The following is an 8,517-nucleotide window of genomic DNA, read 5'->3' on the forward strand; positions in this document are numbered from 1 at the left end:
AACAGGTGAAAACCTGCAGAGAAGTTCGAACGATGCACAGAGAGGCCTTTTTTCAGGGATCTCAAAAATTTTCTAAGTGTGGAGTGAAGATCGATCCAAGAAAAAGTTGGATCGATCTAAGAACTTTCAGATCAATCCAAAGGAATTCTCGAACAATACGCAGAGGGCTGATTTATGTAAGAATTTTCAGGTCGATGGAACAGAGCAATGATTGGATGCAGGGATGAGTGTTCGATCGATCGAACCTAATTTGAGATCGATCGAACAGGGACAAAATGCCTATTTTCAAAATGAAAGTGCATGCATACTCAATCAAAATTCCTAGCCATGTGTATGAATTCCAAAACATATCTAGACGACGCCTTTACTAGTCTTTAATGTCTTTAGCAAGACGTTGGGCTCTTTTAGCTTGGATCAAACATCTTGTAATGCATCCCCTCCTTGTCGGGGTGATAAGTACTTTGAATTCCATCTAACAAATGGTTCCCTAAAGAACTTGTTGGATTAAGTTCAAAGGAATTTGTTGGTCCTTTGTCAATGTGATCTTTGGGCTTCCATGCCCTTTCAAAGCAAGATTTTAAAACATCATTTTTTGAATTCAAGGTTGAAGATGAACTTTTTGAAGTTTTGGTTTCGAGCAAAGACTCCATTCTTTCACATTCATTGTCTAGACATTTTTCTACATTATTTACTTCTTCATGCTTGTCAAATTAATTTGGGGTCGGATTGAAGATATTCAACTTCACTTTCATATGCCCAAATGAAATTTTCATTACCCCCATCCAACAATTGATGTTGGCATTTGAGGTTGCCAAGAAAGGACGGCCAAGGATAACGGGAATTTGGCTCTTGGGATTTGTGTGATACCCCTCGGATCCGAGACACGGGTTGATCAGGCCTAGGCCCAAACCCGAGGGAATATCAAACAATTAATATTTAAAACAAACACATATTACAAAATAAATTAAGAAGAAATAAATAATAACACTGAACGAATACTAAATAATAAAATCCTCAATCGTTAATCATTAAAACCAAACTTTCCAGAACCTCCAATCCATACAACTCGGGAATCCATCCAGTGGACCCCTTATTAAAATCCCAAACTAAAACTAAAACAACTGAAGTAGAATTTAAAACTAAACATAAAAAGCAATCCTACGTAATCAGAGGAATGAGTGTCTGTATCTGCTCTGCACGTCCAAGCTCTAACCCTGGAACTGACGAATACCTGAAAAAAAAAAAAATAAAAGAATGGGTCAGGCCCACATGCAAGTCCTATCCCACTACGATCCATACAGAAATCCGATACGCAGATATATCCTAGATAGCTCAACAATATCTAGAGTAGTCCATATGTGTATATATTACATACTATAGGACGCTCGCTAGTCCAATAGGTCTGTCTCAACCTGAATAGAAGGCAACATGCGAAAACGCACCCAAAGGTGGGCATGAGTACCTAAACCTATTAGGGAACAACACATATGTCCAGTTATCCATCCTAGGCGATATATGCACCCTAACCATGGTTCTGAGACTCAAGCTCATACCATGGCACCATATCATAAATATATCAAGTCCGTATACTCCTAATACAAAATATCATCCATCTAGTATAGTGGTCTGATATATGTATAACAATCCATCCAGAAAGTAGGTCATTCAATGATTTTATTGACATGACACAAGTAGGAGATGGATTTAACCTTTATGGTTAATCAATACCTCAATCCAGATTAGGTAGAATTTAACTTCTTTCGTTAATCCGTCCCTAGAATGCCACCGTCTCATACCGGTGCATTAATCCATCCAGTCCAACAAATGATGCAACAACATAATAACACATCAATTAAACCAGAAATATTATGATACAAAATTAAACCATCCAGTCCAATAAATGATGCAATATAAAAATAATACATCAATTTAATCCACAGATAATAGGATACACATCATACTAGATAAGTATTGCATTTATTTAAGTAATACCACAGTTTAAATAGCATGCAGCTAACTTACCCTCCAAGTCACTAACACACATCTCAGATAAACAAATATAACGTTTCATGAACATTATTTAATCCGTTGAAACCTTAATTTCAATTGTCAGAGCAATTAAATTTACCCTTCCATCCGATCTAAACAACAAATTATTTAATTTCCAAACTATCCACCTTCTTAGCATCTATAGATATAAGATACATTCTGGGATCTTCCTAAGTCCATTAAACCCATTTAGATTAATTAAAATAGGTTTAGAAATAATTCTAGGCAATTAAAACCAAAATCCAGGTCGCGGTCCAACTGAGTAGGTTGAGTTGCCAACTTAGCAGGCTGAGTTCCCAACTTAGTCGGCTAAGTTGGTGCTGAAGTCATCTTCTTCATTTGTTCAACCTCTGTAAGCCCTAAAACTTCATTATTAAGGCCACTAAGCTTCAACCTAAGACCCATACGTCTATACTAAACTATTTTAGATGTTTTAACATGTAAAGATTAAACTTAAACACCAATTGTGCATCAAGAATTTCCTGAATCATTCAAAACAAGAATATGAAAACAAAATCATACACCCTCTGTTTTAGTCCAACTAAGCATGCATAATTACTCAATTTTAGCATTCATTAAACCCCTAGAGTCTAGCTAGGCATGCACAGAACACAGATTTAAGGGAAAGAGTAGAACAGAGACTTGTCTTTAGTTTCAGATTTTGAAACTCTAAACTACCGTCTCTGAGTTTTCCGTCAACGTCTTAGACTACCATTCCACCCCTCCAGTGCTCTTGGTTCAACCCCGAAGCAAACACGTTCCTTTCTCCTTAAACCACTCTGTAAATCTCTCAAGGTTCACTCTCTGTTTCTCTCTAATTTACTCTCTGTTTCTCTCTACCTCAATACGTGAATAGGGTTTGTTTGTAACCCTTATACAAACGTATAATAACGTATTTATAGGCTTTACTTGAAAACCTAAATCAAAACCTAAACCAACTACAAGTCGGCTAAATCCCACAACGTGATAAAACATAAAAACCTAATAATTATTTTATACAGTTAAAACCATTAATAAAACTAATTTAACCAAATAATGCATATAAAAAAAATAAATAATACAATTACACCTAGGGCTGCAACTCGGGCGGGCCCAACCCGAATTTACCCGAGCCCAGCCCGCATTTTTTGGGCTTGGACAATGAATTTTTGTTCTGGGCCTTGGCTAAGTTTATTGAGCCCGAATTCAATTCGGGCCAGACTCAAGTAGATATGTTATGAAACCTGAACCTGCCCGAAATGCTAAAGCCCGTTCAACCCGCTCAAAGAACCCGAACATCAAGCCCGATCTCATAAGCCCGCCCAACCCGAAAATGAAGCCCGTTTCTAGTATTTAGTAATTATAGTAGCCAGTAGGCACAAAAAGATTTGAACGTTGGACCTTTAAGAGGAAAGAATGAAGCATTACCATTTTTGCTCCAACAGTTCTTGTGAAATCTTTTACTTAGTAAAATATATAAATACTAATAATATATACCTAATATAAAATTATAAGGAATGCCATTATTTCATTTGATTAAGATCCAAAAAATTATATATACCTAATATAAAATTATATGTAATATAAAATTATATTTATCTCTTTTGATAAGATCCAAAAAATAAAAAAAGTTATTTCTATTGAATAAATTATTTCTTTTTAGAGGCCATATAAAAATATCAATTTTTTTTTTTTTTCAAAATATGAATTATTGACTCATTAATCACTATTAGAGGAATTCCTTTATTGAAAGTGATATTATTGATGATTTTAATATCTGACTTGTATTATTGACTCATTATTAGAGGAATTCTTCTACAAAAATTGCAATGTTTTATAATTTTTCAAAACTTTGCATTTTTTTTTTTTTCTCTTTTTGTTTTTTTGTTTATGAGTGTCAGATAGTCAGATAGATCGTTAGTTTTAATCACTAATGCCTATCAAAGTAATAGATGTATATTAATGATCAAAGACACAATCTTTTACATATAAAGTATAAACGAAAGGGATACACAATCTAATTATATGTAAAAAGTCCTTACAAATATGCAATGTGATGTATACATAAAACAAATATATATATCAATGCCTATCAAAGTAATAGATGTATATTAATGATCAAAAACACAATCTTTTACATATAAACGAAAGGGATACACAATCTAATTATATACAAAGAGTCCTTACAGATATGCAATATGATGTATACATAAAACAAAATATATATATATGTCAATGCCTATCAAAGTAATAGATGTATATTAATGATCAAAGACACAATCTTTTACATATAAACAAAAGTGATACACAATCTAATTATATATAAAGAGTCCTTACATATATGCAATGTGATGTATACATAAAACAAATATATATATAATTTGATATACATAGTGATTGAAACTTTAATAAATAACAAAAATACTAGATTAAAATGAAATCTAGAAAGGAGATCACAACTTTCTAAATAGTTAATTACTTTCTATTTTTAAATAGGTCCCATTATATTTGACACATGCAGTCATGCATAGCCACGTAAACTATGTGAAGTAGTAAATTTTTATTTATCACGACAAATAGTATGACTCATATAGTCACATATATATATAGTATCTCCTAATAAGCATTGCATGTCACAATGAAAACATATATCAACAAAAAATAATCAAAACTGAAACATTGGCTATATATATAATTATATATATACACAATAAAAATAAAAACTTATGATTGTATTATTAAGGAAATTAAGAAAAACTATAAAATAAAAATCAGGAAAGAAAGAATTAGTCGAACACTTAAAAAAAAAAAAAAAAAAAAAAAAAAAAAAAAAAAAAAGTCGAACACGGTTTTTACTTTTTGGTATATAGAAACCCTAGGTTCCTTATTGTTACTTGATACTTCCTACTTTCCTAGCTCCTTTACTCCCAAAGTCGGCCTCCCCAACTTTCCAAAAAAAAAAACTTCCCCTCTTCTCAGTTTCCATCGCCCGTTGTTCCAGATCAGATTCACCGTTTGCAAGCTGTAGCCTCTGGCAGCTGTCTCTCAAGTCTCAACTCTCAAGCTTGCCCTCCTCTCTCTCTGCAACTACTAACTTGTATGTATGGGTTTTGTTTTTTTTTTTTTTCTTTCTAAATCAACTAATTAATCAAGGCTATAAGACTGTAATTCTTGTTTTGCAATTTTATTTTTTTTTTTTTTTTCGGATCGTTCAAAAAATCAAAATCCGTATCTTTCAGTTTCCAGATCCAAATCTACAACCCTTATTCGCCACACCGTCCTCTGTCCTGCCGTCCTTCGTCATCGTCTGCTATCATATCGGTATGTACTACAGATTTTTTTATTTATTTTTTGTTTTAATGAGTTAAATCCATTGCAATTTCTTGTTATTGTTGTTTTGTCTTGCATATTGAAGTAGAAATTTATATATACACACAATTTGCTATTATTGATTTACTAAGCATTTTTTTTTTTTTTTGTTCAATAATTTACATCACACAGATTCAAGGCCTTGTAGATTGTGGTACTGCAACTTCATCATCATCATCAGCTTCTGGAGTCATGTCATACAATTACTCCAACTCCAAACACTAATAAAATTGAGAGCCCGATTTAAAAGCCCAAGAAAACCCGAAAATGTAACCCGAATAAAGAACCCGACTTTAGCCCATGTTTTAAAAATTAAGTATGGGCTGGGCTTGGGCTCAGTAGGCGAAATTATACCTGGGCTTGGGCTGAAGGTTTGTAGGTTGGGCTGAGCCCGAGTTAAGTGCCCAACCCACCCAACCCGCCCGAGTTGCAGCCCTAATTACACCATTAAGCAAATTAAAACAATTAATTTAATTAAAGAAAATAAAAACATAATTTAATAAAATAAATCAACAAGTAATTCAAATAAAAAGACAAACAAGCACATAATCAATTAAGTCCAATAATACAAGCAATTAAACAACTAATTTATTAAAAATGCACATAAATAATTAAATTAAATTCCATAACTGTCTTTTTAAAATTTGGGGTATTACAATTTGGAACCGGTTCCATATCAATGACAACGAAATCGACAAGGAAGAAGAATTTATCAATTTTAATCAAGACATCCTCAATGATACCCCTAGGCTTTTTGATGGATCGATCGGCAAGTTGTAAAATCACTGACGTCGGTTTCAAGTCTCCTAAGCCTAATTTGACATATACCGAGTATGGAAGAAGATTAACACTTGCTCTTAAGTCTAGAAGAGCCCGATTAATGTCATGGTCACTCATGATGCAAGAAGTAGTAGGCGAATCGGGGTCCTTAAACTTTGGAAGGGTGTTATGTTGCAAGATTGAAGCTCACTTGCTCGATCAAGACCACTTTCCTAGGTGCTTGGCTCTTGTTCTTCCTCTTTTGGATGCAAAGATCTTTTAAGAACTTGGCATAAGCCAGAATTTGCTTAATTGTATCCAAAAGTGGAAGATTAATCTTCACCTGCCTAAACATTTCAATGATTTCATTGGTCTTAGTCTTTTGTTTATCAAGATAAATGAATCCTTTCTAGGCATCTGAAAATGGAGCTCTTGGCTCAAAAACTTTTTCAAAACTTTTCTTTGAAGAATCTTCAATACAAGAATTTTTAAAATCATTTTTCAAAGCTTTGTTCAATTCTTCCTTCAAATCAATTTTGGACTCACTTTTCAAATCACTTTCTAACACTTTCTCATTTGAATGATCATGCATATGCAATGAAAGAGGAATATGATAAGAAACGGGACGGGTGTCAACTTTTGGTTTCACCAGTTCACTCTCTTCATTGGACACACTTACTTTGTTGTCCACAATCTTCCCACTTCTCAAGGTTGTCACTGCATTGACATGCTCAATTGTATGCCATTTCAATGAGAAATGAGTCTCCACAACACATTGTTGCTTTGGTGGGGCATTCAAAGGCATCTTCCCCTTCTCTCTAGCATTTAAGGTACTAGCTATTTGCCCTACTTAGGTTTCTAGCTTTGCAATGGATTGAGAATGAGAATGAAACAATTGAGTGTTTGCCTCTAGAGTGCCTAGAGCGGTCAAAACTTTCTTTTCAAAGGCGGGACTCCTAGAATTTCCTTGGGAATATGATAGTTGATTAGGAAAATGAGAATTAGAAAATTGATTACCATGTGATTGAAATGATGATGGTTTAAAACCCTGGGAACCTTGGCCTTGCATTGGTGGCGGAACATACGTCCCTTGAAAACCACCTTGGGAAGGGTTTGAGCCTTCCCCTTGGCTTTTCCAAGAAAAATTTGGATGGTTCCTCCAACTTGAATTGTAATGAGTGCCATAGGGATTATTCCCTTGATTAACAAATGTAGCATTGACTTGCTTATGGGGCTCACTTTGCACATTTCCATGGGGACAATTGGAAGTAGAATGCAAGACATTTGAACAAGTCATGCAAGATTCACTAGATGCACGATGATGAATATGAGTAGGGGAGGAAGATACTTGATTTAACGAATTTTGGTTGATCAAAAATTGATCAAACCTTTGAGACAAGGATTTCATCTCGGCGGCTATGTCATTGGAGTTGTCAACTTGATACAAGCCGACATTCTTCCTTCCACTTAGGTTTCTACCATTTTTAGAAAATAAAGACCTATGCATGGAATTTTCACTCATACTTTCATACAATTGCCACACATCATTTTCATGTTTATCAAGATAAGAACCACCCATGGATGCATCAACCATACCCTTGTGAATATCCGGTAAACTTTCAAAGAAATATTGGACTAGTTGCCACTTAGGTATGTCATGATGAGGGCACTTTATAAGCAAATCATTAAATATTTCCCATGCCTCATGAAACATTTCCCCATCCCCTTGAGAAAATTCTCTAATTGAAGTTCTCATGGCATTGGTCTTACAAACCGGATAGTACTTTTTCAAGAATTCTTATTGCATTTCCGCTCAAGAAGTTATCGAAAAAGGCCTAAGATTATTGAACTAATATTTTGCCTTGTCTTTAAAGGTAAAAGAAAAAAGTTTAAGTCTTAAAACTTCCTCTGGCATGTCCGTGTATTTCACGGTGGAACACACTTCAAGAAACTCATCCAAATGCTTATAAGGTTCTTTACTAAGAAGTCCATGATAGTTTGGAAGCATTTGAATAGTTTGGGGTTTAATTTCATAGTGATGTGCTCTAAATGGAGGCAATTGAATGCAAGTGGGTGCATTGTATTCAATAGGCATATAATGGTCACTTAATGCAATGGGAGGATTCACAATTGGTGGTGCTAAACGAACACCTTGATTAGCTTGAACTATGGGGGGTTGTGGAGTAAATATTGGCCTAGGCATTTCCAATAGAACTTGGCCTTGTTGTTATGGGTGAATGAGCATGCCTAATGGTACTTGAACATTTTCATGATGCACATTAGGGTGAAGGTTGCCTTGTTGGTCTATGTGACCAAGGTCATCCACATGGTCGTCATTCAAATCCTCCATTGGTGAAATGG

General features: G+C 34.5%; 1 pseudogene; it reads left to right on the forward strand.

The window, feature by feature from the left end:
- Positions 1-7,808: 7,808 nt before the first annotated feature.
- Positions 7,809-7,907, forward strand: LOC132305680 (small nucleolar RNA R71; annotated as a pseudogene).
- The last annotated feature ends 610 nt before the right edge of the window (positions 7,908-8,517 follow it).

Source organism: Cornus florida, unplaced genomic scaffold (genome assembly GCF_030987335.1).
Source record: "Cornus florida cultivar Cherokee Brave unplaced genomic scaffold, ASM3098733v1 CherokeeBrave_3.0.0_Hap2_Chr04, whole genome shotgun sequence".
NCBI lineage: Eukaryota > Viridiplantae > Streptophyta > Magnoliopsida > Cornales > Cornaceae > Cornus > Cornus florida.